The following is an 8,803-nucleotide window of genomic DNA, read 5'->3' on the forward strand; positions in this document are numbered from 1 at the left end:
TAACATAATAAAGGCCCTATATGACAAACCCACAGCCAACAATGTTCTCAATGGTGAAAAACTGAAAGCATTTCCTCTAAGATCAGGAATAAGACAAGGTTGCCCACTCTCACCACTATTATTCAACATAGTTTTGGAAGTTTTAGCCACAGCAATCAGAGAAGAAAAAGAAATAAAAGGAATCCAAATAGGAAAAGAAGAAGTAAAACTGTCACTGTTTACAGATAACGTGATACTATACATAGAAAATCCTAAAGATGCTACCAGAAAACTACTAGAGCTAATCAATGAATTTGGTAAAGTAGCAGGATATAAAATTAATGCACAGAAGTCTCTTGCATTCCTATACACTAACAACGAAAAATCTGAAAGAGAAATTAAGGAAACACTCCCATTTACCATTGCAACAAAATGAATAAAATACCTAGGAATAAACCTACCTAAGGAGGTAAAAGACCTGTAAGCAGAAAACTATAAGACACTGATGAAAGAAATTAAAGATGATACAAACAGATACCATGTTCTTGGATTGAAAGAATCAACATTGTGAAAATGACTATACTATCCAAAGCAATCTACAGATTCAATGCAATCCCTATCAAACTACCAATGGCAGTTTTCACAGAACTAGAACAAAAAATTTCACAATTTGTATGGAACACAAAAGACCCTGAATAGCCAAAACAATCTTGAGAAAGAAAAACGGAGCTGGAGGAATCAGGCTCCCTGCCTTCACACTATACTACAAAGCTACAGTAATCAAGACAGTATGGTACTGGCACAAAAACAGAAATATAGATCAATGGAACAGGATAGAAAGCCCAGAGATAAACCCACACGCATATGGTCACCTTATCTTTGATAAAGGAAGCAAGAATATACAATGGAGAAAAGACAGCCTCTTCAATAAGTGGTGCTGGGAAAACTGGATAGCTACATGTAAAAGAATGAAATTAGAACACTTCCTAACACCATACACAAAAATAAACTCAAAATGGATTAAAGACCTAAATGTAAGGCCAGACACTATCAAACTCTTAGAGGAAAACATAGGCAGAACACTCTATGACATAATCACAGCAAGATCCTTTTTGACCCACCTCCTAGAGGAATGGAAATAAAAACAAAAATAAACAAATGGGACCTAATGAAACTTAAAAGCTTTTGCACAGCAAAGGAAACCATAAAGAAGACGAAAAGGCAACCCTCAGAATGGGAGAAAATATTGGCAAGCGAAGCAACTGACAAAGAAATAATCTCCAAAATATACAAACAGCTCATGCAGCTCAATATCAAAAAAACAAACAGCCCAATCCTAAAATGGGCAGAAGATCTAAATAGACATTTCTCCAAAGAAGATATACAGATTGCCAACAAGCACATGAAAGAATGCTCAGCATCACCAATCATTAGAGAAATGCAAGTCAAAACTACAATGAGGTATCATCTCACACCAGTCAGAATGGCCATCATCAAAAAATCTACAAACAATAAATGCTGGAGAGGATGTGGGGAAAAGGGAATCCTCTTGCACTGTTGGTGAGAATGTAAATTGATACAGCCACTATGGAGAACAGTATGGAGGTTCCTTAAAATCTAAAAGTAGAACTACCATATGACCCAGCAATCCCACTACTGGGCATATACCCTGAGAAAACCATAATTCAGAAAGAGTCATGTACCACAATGTTCATTGCAGCACTGTTTACAATAACCAAGACATGGAAGCAACCTAAGTGTCCATCGACAGTTGAATGGGTAAAGAAGATGTGGCACATGTATACAATGGAATATTACTCAGCCATGAAAAGAAACGAAATTGAACTATTTGTAGTGAGGTGGATGGACCTAGAGTCTGTCATACAAAGTGAAATAAGTCAGGAAGAGAAAAACAAATACTGTATGCTAATACACATATACGGAATGTAAAAAAAAAAAAAAGGTTCTGATGAACCCAGGGGCTGGACAGGAATAAAGATGCAGAGGTAGAGAATGGACTTGAGGATACGGGGAGGGGGAAGGGTAAGCTGGAACAAAGTGAAAGAGTAGCACTGACATATATACACTACCAAATGTAAAATAGATAGCTAGTGGGAAGCAGCTGCATAGCGCAGGGAGATCAGCTTGGTGCTTTGTGACCACCTAGGGGGGTGGATAGGGAGGAAGGGAGGGAGACACAAGAGGGAGGGGATATGGGGATATATGTATACATATAGCTGATTCACTTTGTTATACAGCAGAAGCTAACGCAAGATTGTAAAGCAATTATACTCCAATAAAGATGTTAAAAAAAAACAAAACAAAGAAAGGAAATCTTAAGTAAGCTGGTCAGAGAAGCAAAAAAAGAACTCATTGCAGGGTTATTTCTCCTTTTGTTAGAGAAGAGAAAACATTTGAAGAACCAGTCCCCTCCCTAGCAGACTTGCCCTTAGATCTCACTGTAGAAAACAGAATTAACTTTTAAAGAAAAACAAAAATCTGTTTTTATAAATAGCTTTTTATAGGGAGACACTTTGTGAACACAGTCATTAATGTTCACAGTTAGGATGTACAAGGCACCTGGGGCTCACCTGCCTCAAGACACTTGCTGCTGAGCAAAGCACTCGGGCAGACCTTGCGCAGGACATGGGTACTGGTTACAGGACCAAGGGCTGGGTCAGAACCAGCTGCTGGACTCAAGAGTCCACTCAGGGATCTATAACATAAATTTTTTTGCCAGCTTTTGACAAGAGCTTGAGGCTCAGTAAAGTTAGTTACTTTTCCTCTTTGAAGTTCATTCTTTCCTTGTAAATCATCCCAAGAGGCTTTGTCAGTTTACTTTGAAGCAACCACAGAATTCTGACATAATCTTGATATTGCTCTCCATGCCTTAGAACAAGGATATCTTGTTCAGAGCTTTGACTGAGCTCACTCTCCACTCAATTACCAGGATACTGCCTCAGAATCTTTCTCAACACAGTGATTTAGGCAGCAATTTCCAAGAGATCACAGAGTGGGCACTCAAGATAAAATGATACCTGGCTTTTTGTACTAATGTCGGTTTTATAGCTTTAGAAAAAAGCATAGGTATTGTGATAAACAATGCACTCTTTTCTTCACTCATTCATTCATTTATTGAAAACTAACCAAACTCTTACCAAGCATCAGGTACTTTGGTAAGGCCTGGGTATATGATGTAAATTAATCAGAGAAGCATGGAACAAAAATACAATTTAAATTTTCAGCTCAACACCACTGCCACATTCAGTAGGTGTGAAATAACAAATCCTAGATGTGAAGTTTTATTTGATAGTCTCTTGGTTCAGATTATTAAGGTAATGCTGGGCTGTCATTTTCCAATGAAGCCCTTTTGCAAAGAGCCTGGAGAGAAACAAGGCATCCTGGAGCAACCAGGTATCTCCTCTGGATGATATACACAGCCCCATATGCCAGAAGCCCAGCCTGTAGAAGAAGACGGAACGTTTAGGAGCCTCCCCAGACAACAAACCTATGGCTCCTTGTGGAGCCCAGCTGTGTCTGGAGATGAAACGGTTGGGATGTGAGCTTCACATCAGTGGTCGGGGCAGCAGCAGAGGTGTGGGGATGGTGCCCTTTGCAGAGGCTTGTCTGCTTTTTCCCTCTTTCCCGAGCTGCTGCTTGACAGTCCCAGGGAAAACGCCAGCAGACCTGACCGCTCGGCAGCGGCTCTGTAACTGTGGGGCTCACGCAGGCAGATTGGCATCTGCAGGCACATCTTTAGCAAGTTGGCAGCCTCTGTGCCCTTCGCAGGTTGCAATCAAACCTGCCTTCTACAGCGGCCTCTTTCTGGTTGATTAACTTTAATGTAATTTTAATTAAAAACCACAGTGTCAAAGGGTTTAGCTACTCGAGAAATGAGCACAGACTGTGGCCCAGTGGCAGCAGTCACTTGGAAAATGGAAATGTGTCTTGACAACGTTGTGCGGGGGCCAGATAAACAGGGTCGCTGCAGTGCTTTGCGCTCAGGCAGCAGGCAAGGCAACATCAGAACTAGAGGCCGCGTGGACATCAGGAGCTCTAACGTATGAATTTCAGGGGCCATCAACATATTTTAGAGCTTGTTCAGTCCTGGCACAAAATGCACTCCACAGTGGCTGGCTGCGTCCATTCTGTTCTCCTCTTGGCACTTCAGGCTCTAAATCAACACATATATCTGGGTTGAATGTGAATCAAATTTCAGACAAGAAAAAGTAGCCAAGCCTCACTGTAGTCTTCAATTGTAGACCTTTTTTTTTTTCCCACTATATATATTTTATAGGAGACTGGGGATTTTAAATATTAGAAATAGATTTTCCTTTCAAGGAAATGCTTCCTCTGGGTTATGAGTCCTTGACATCTTTACAAATAGTGCCAAGGAACTAAAATGGAATGACGTCTTCCAAAAAAGATTGCTGCCCTGCTTGAATTGGAAGAACAAGAGGGGATAACCTTGCAAATAAGTTTGCTCAGGCTAGGTTTAGAATATAGATTTTATCCACTGGATCTTCTTATGCATTAAGATATAAACATTTTACCATTTCTAGTTAGCCTGAAGATCTTACCTTTTTCAATTCCTCCTTTCCTTTAATTTTTCTGGGTGATGTTGCTAACGGTGAAATGCATGCTGTGTGGGAGAAGCATTTTATCAATGCCAGCGTGGTGAACGCCTCTAGTCCACACTGAAATGCCCTTTATTCTTCCTCAGTGTAGCTAAATTTTCAGGGCACAACTCTCAGGAGAACACCTAGTGACGTCAATTCTTCGGAGGAGAATTTCCTCCACCAGGTTTGCGGGATGCTGGGGCTGCGTTGCTGACAGATGGGGCCGGTACAGGTGGGCCCGGAGCCATCTGAACAGAAGGGGCCCCTGGTCCCTGACAGAGAGGATAGACAGAACGGTGGGGGAGAGTTTAGGGTAGTGGACAGGGAGGGGCGAGAGGAGGCCTGGAGGATATCTACACCGAATCCAGCAGAGAGGAAGAAAAGCAAAAACAAGCAGATGGGTGGACTGAGAGAGGTGATTTGAATTGTATAACTTGCTTAAGAGACTAATAAAAAACAATCTCCGGGGATAGAACTTCACTGCAGGCAACCTTGGAAAATTAGAAATTTACCTAAGGTTGCCAAAGCAAAGACAAACGCCAGGAAAATAAATATGAAATGAAGGTAGAACAATGAATTGTGTGTCAGCTTGCGGGATGAGTCCTTTGCAGGCCCTATACACGCCCAGGTAGTCATTCTGTGGCTCTTCAGATGGTAAAGGGCCACTGTTACCTCTCATCTGGATTGCTTTCTTTATTAAATGACAAAATAGAATTTTGGTTGTCCGTTCAGCAGATGATGTAATTGTTCAGAATGGACTTAGGACAACTCTATACATTTAAAAAGTTCTTATGATGACAATCAGAAAAGCAAAGCAAAAAAGCCACCTATCAGAGTAGGATCTGAATAAGTTAAACTAGAGCATTCCAAAAATATCTTCCCTGGAATATTATTTTTTCAGGATATTTATACATGTCTTTTGGAAAAATGGCCCTATGGTGAAATGAACGTGGGGAGGCCTGGGTTACACACCAAATAGATTTTTTTTTTTCTTTTTAATTGCAGGACTTCTCAGGACTTTTTGTGCTCTCTGACGTATGAAGCTTTTCTTCAGTTTTGGTCTGGGAGCTCTTTTTGAAACGTATTTCTTGAGGCTAGTTTGCAAAGTACATACCTCAGGAAACAGAGTGAGACTCTTAGACCAGGCAACAGAGCCTGGGGCTTTGTCCCTGCCAAGGAGGTTTTCTGCGTGGGTGCATTTACAGTGGACATGGGTCTGCATCTGCACTGCGGCTTGTGGTCAGAAATGGCTGACACGGCCCATTCAGCTTACATCTAATAATAGAAATCAAAATACTAAAAACACTCTCTTCGCAGGTGACTTTAGGAGTGGTATTGTTTTTATCTATTTTGCAGTAGATATTTTGAATTAAAGAGTCTATATTTGGTTAGAAGTGATATTAAAAATTCATTTCTAAAAGTTATGGCCTAAACACTGACCGGAATGGATCCTGGCCATATACAGAGCTGTACTTGTGTGTGCCCATGGAATGCCAAAACTTCAGATTTTTTTGGTCTTCATTTGTAATTTACAGTGTCCTCATTTACAATTAATAGCAAACAGCCCTTAAGCTCTATGACAACAGAAACAACTCTTTGCTTAACCTGTGTTTCCAACATTTATGCAGTCTGGACTCAACAAATATTATTAGAACCAATGAATTATCCCTCTGGATAATGTTGGATACTAGTTGGGAAATACCAGAAAGCATGGGAAACTTGCACCAAAGAATGTTGGAAATAACCTTACATCAACAGGTAAAACAAAGTTTTCTTCTTCTTTGTTAAAAGTAATATTGAGCACGAATTCAATGTAAGTCACTCCGCTATGCACCCTGGGAGATAAAAAGGTGAGAGCAACAGAAAGGGACTCTTTAGGGAGCAGATAATTTGGTGGGGTGTGACTTTAACACACGAAGGATAAACCAAATGGGTGGGGGGGTGGAGGGGCTGGGAACTGGGGAGTGTGGGGTGAGTACAGAGCTAGCCACGCTCCGGCTCAAGTTTCCAAATGGGGAAAATGCACTGCATTTAGACTCCATTCAGCCACATAATCAATGTTGGCAATACCTTGGTTGTGATACTGACCAGGGCTCTTGGCCTCCTTAATCAATAGAAACTGATCAGAGGCCAGACAAGAAATTCAGGCAAGGCTTTACTGGGGCCCCTGCTGCAGGACAGGGGAGCGAGAACAAACAACAAGTTCCCTTGCTCGCTCCCTGAGAGGGGGGTGGCGAGCTTGTTCCTTACATGGGGTGAGGGTAGGGGTGTGCCCAGGGGTTGGGGCGAGGTGTGGCTTAGGTGGTCTGCCCACCCCCTTGGTGGTGTTGTGTGCAGGGGGGCATGCACAGTACCCTGCTTTTGCTCCCGGCTCTTCAGGAGTGGCAGGTGGAGGGTTTTTTTTTGGTCTTTTTGTATCTTTTGTCGATAATTTGCCCCAACTGTGCATGCATGCAGTTATTTTTAGTCCTTTATAGTTTCTTTGTATTTTGTTGCTGGAGGACAGGTGTGTCCAGGTGCAAACATTGCAGCACTGCAGCAAAGTGTCCCAGGTCCCAGCCTGTCTCAGTTGGGGACTGAGGAAGAAGGGAAGGCACATTCAATGTGGAAACTCCTGTCCATCCCATGAGCGGGCAGAGTCCAGGTCTTGGGAGATGGCCCAATGGCTATAAAAGGATCTCAGCATTTCTCCTGCAGGATGACAACAATAACCCTCACATTTGCATAACATATTTTTTCACTACTTTAAAATCCATTTTTGCACTTAATCCTCACAACAGCTCTGGGGGGAAGGTATTTTTACTCTAATTTTACAGATAAAAGGAAACAGAGGCTCAGAGCAGTTAAAGTCTTAATGGTGGTAGAACTAGTAGACTCGCTGCTGACTAGAGTGGAACTAAAATCCAATTGGTCTGTGTCTGAGTCCTCTGTCCTGAGTACTTTCCATCAGCACAACCACCTTGAAGGCAGGTAGTTTTATCTTTGCCCTAAGGTCCCACCGAACCCATATCTAGAGGAATCTTGTTTCCTTTGGGCCTGGGACAATGTTTGGTGGTATTCCACGTGGCCTGAGCACCCAGCAGGCCTAACAATGGATTCCTCAAGCACCTTTCTGTACTGAGTAAGCAGTAATACTAACATTTGTCTCCATTATTGAACATTTTACTTTGCGCCAGGCGCTGCTAGGCATGTTTTGTGTGTTTTTTGCCTGTCTACCCACTAACTACAAATCTCCTGGAGAGACAGAGTGCATGTTACTCATCTGTGAATCTTAAGAAAATTTGAGACCTCAATTGAAGTAAAAATACTCCACTTTTCAAATGCTGTGGGCCAGTCCCCGTATATCTTACAAGCGTTGTTTAGGACTAGGAGGATACCACCACACGAACACAAGTTTGATCTCTATTCTTGAGAAAAATTTCAGTTTTGTAAGCAGTTCAGTTTTGTAATTCCAAAATAGCCTGACCCCCAGTCTCTGTTGCAATATAAGCTTCATGAGGATAGAGCGAGGTTTGTCTTTTCTATTCCCTTATGTCCAGCATCTTTCTTGCCCTGGAACATAGTAGGTACTCAATAATTGTTCAGTAAATGATTAGCATTGTATTTTTTCCTTTTGTGGGGAGATACAATTTTGATAAATGCTGGAGGTGGAACACGGCAGTGACTGCTAATGGTAAAGCTTTGTTTTCCCAGGTAAATTTGACTGTCAATCTGATATGGGCAAATGTTGAACAAAATCTATCCTGGAACTTTCCTGATAGCCAATGAATCTGGAAAGCAGAAATGAGGAGTTAAATTATAATTGGTATTCGTTATCAGCCAGTAAAATAGATTTGGGGAGAAAATGGTTATTTCTGTAAAGCTTGGGATTCCACATTCTGAAATCTTATTACATATTCATTTAACCTTCTATGTACTGAAGAAGTTTGGATAAGAAGGGCTAAGGGTGAACTACCACTAATAGAGCAAGGAGTCTATGCTGGACACTTTCACTTTCCATGCTTTTATTTAATCAGTATAACTCATCAGAATAGGTGTTATTAGTTCCAACCTACAGATGGGGAAATTAAGGCTGAGAGAGGTAACTAACTAAGTCCTAAGTATAACCTAGTCAGTGGTAAAATCTGCTCAGCAATTCCCTCACTGACAAAAGTTAACTTTCTTTTCTCTCTGCAATTCTGTACCTTGTATGTAATTCTAACATG

The sequence above is a fragment of the Balaenoptera borealis genome (genome assembly GCF_965194805.1).
Source record: "Balaenoptera borealis genome assembly, chromosome: 12".
Classification (NCBI taxonomy): Eukaryota; Metazoa; Chordata; class Mammalia; order Artiodactyla; family Balaenopteridae; genus Balaenoptera; species Balaenoptera borealis.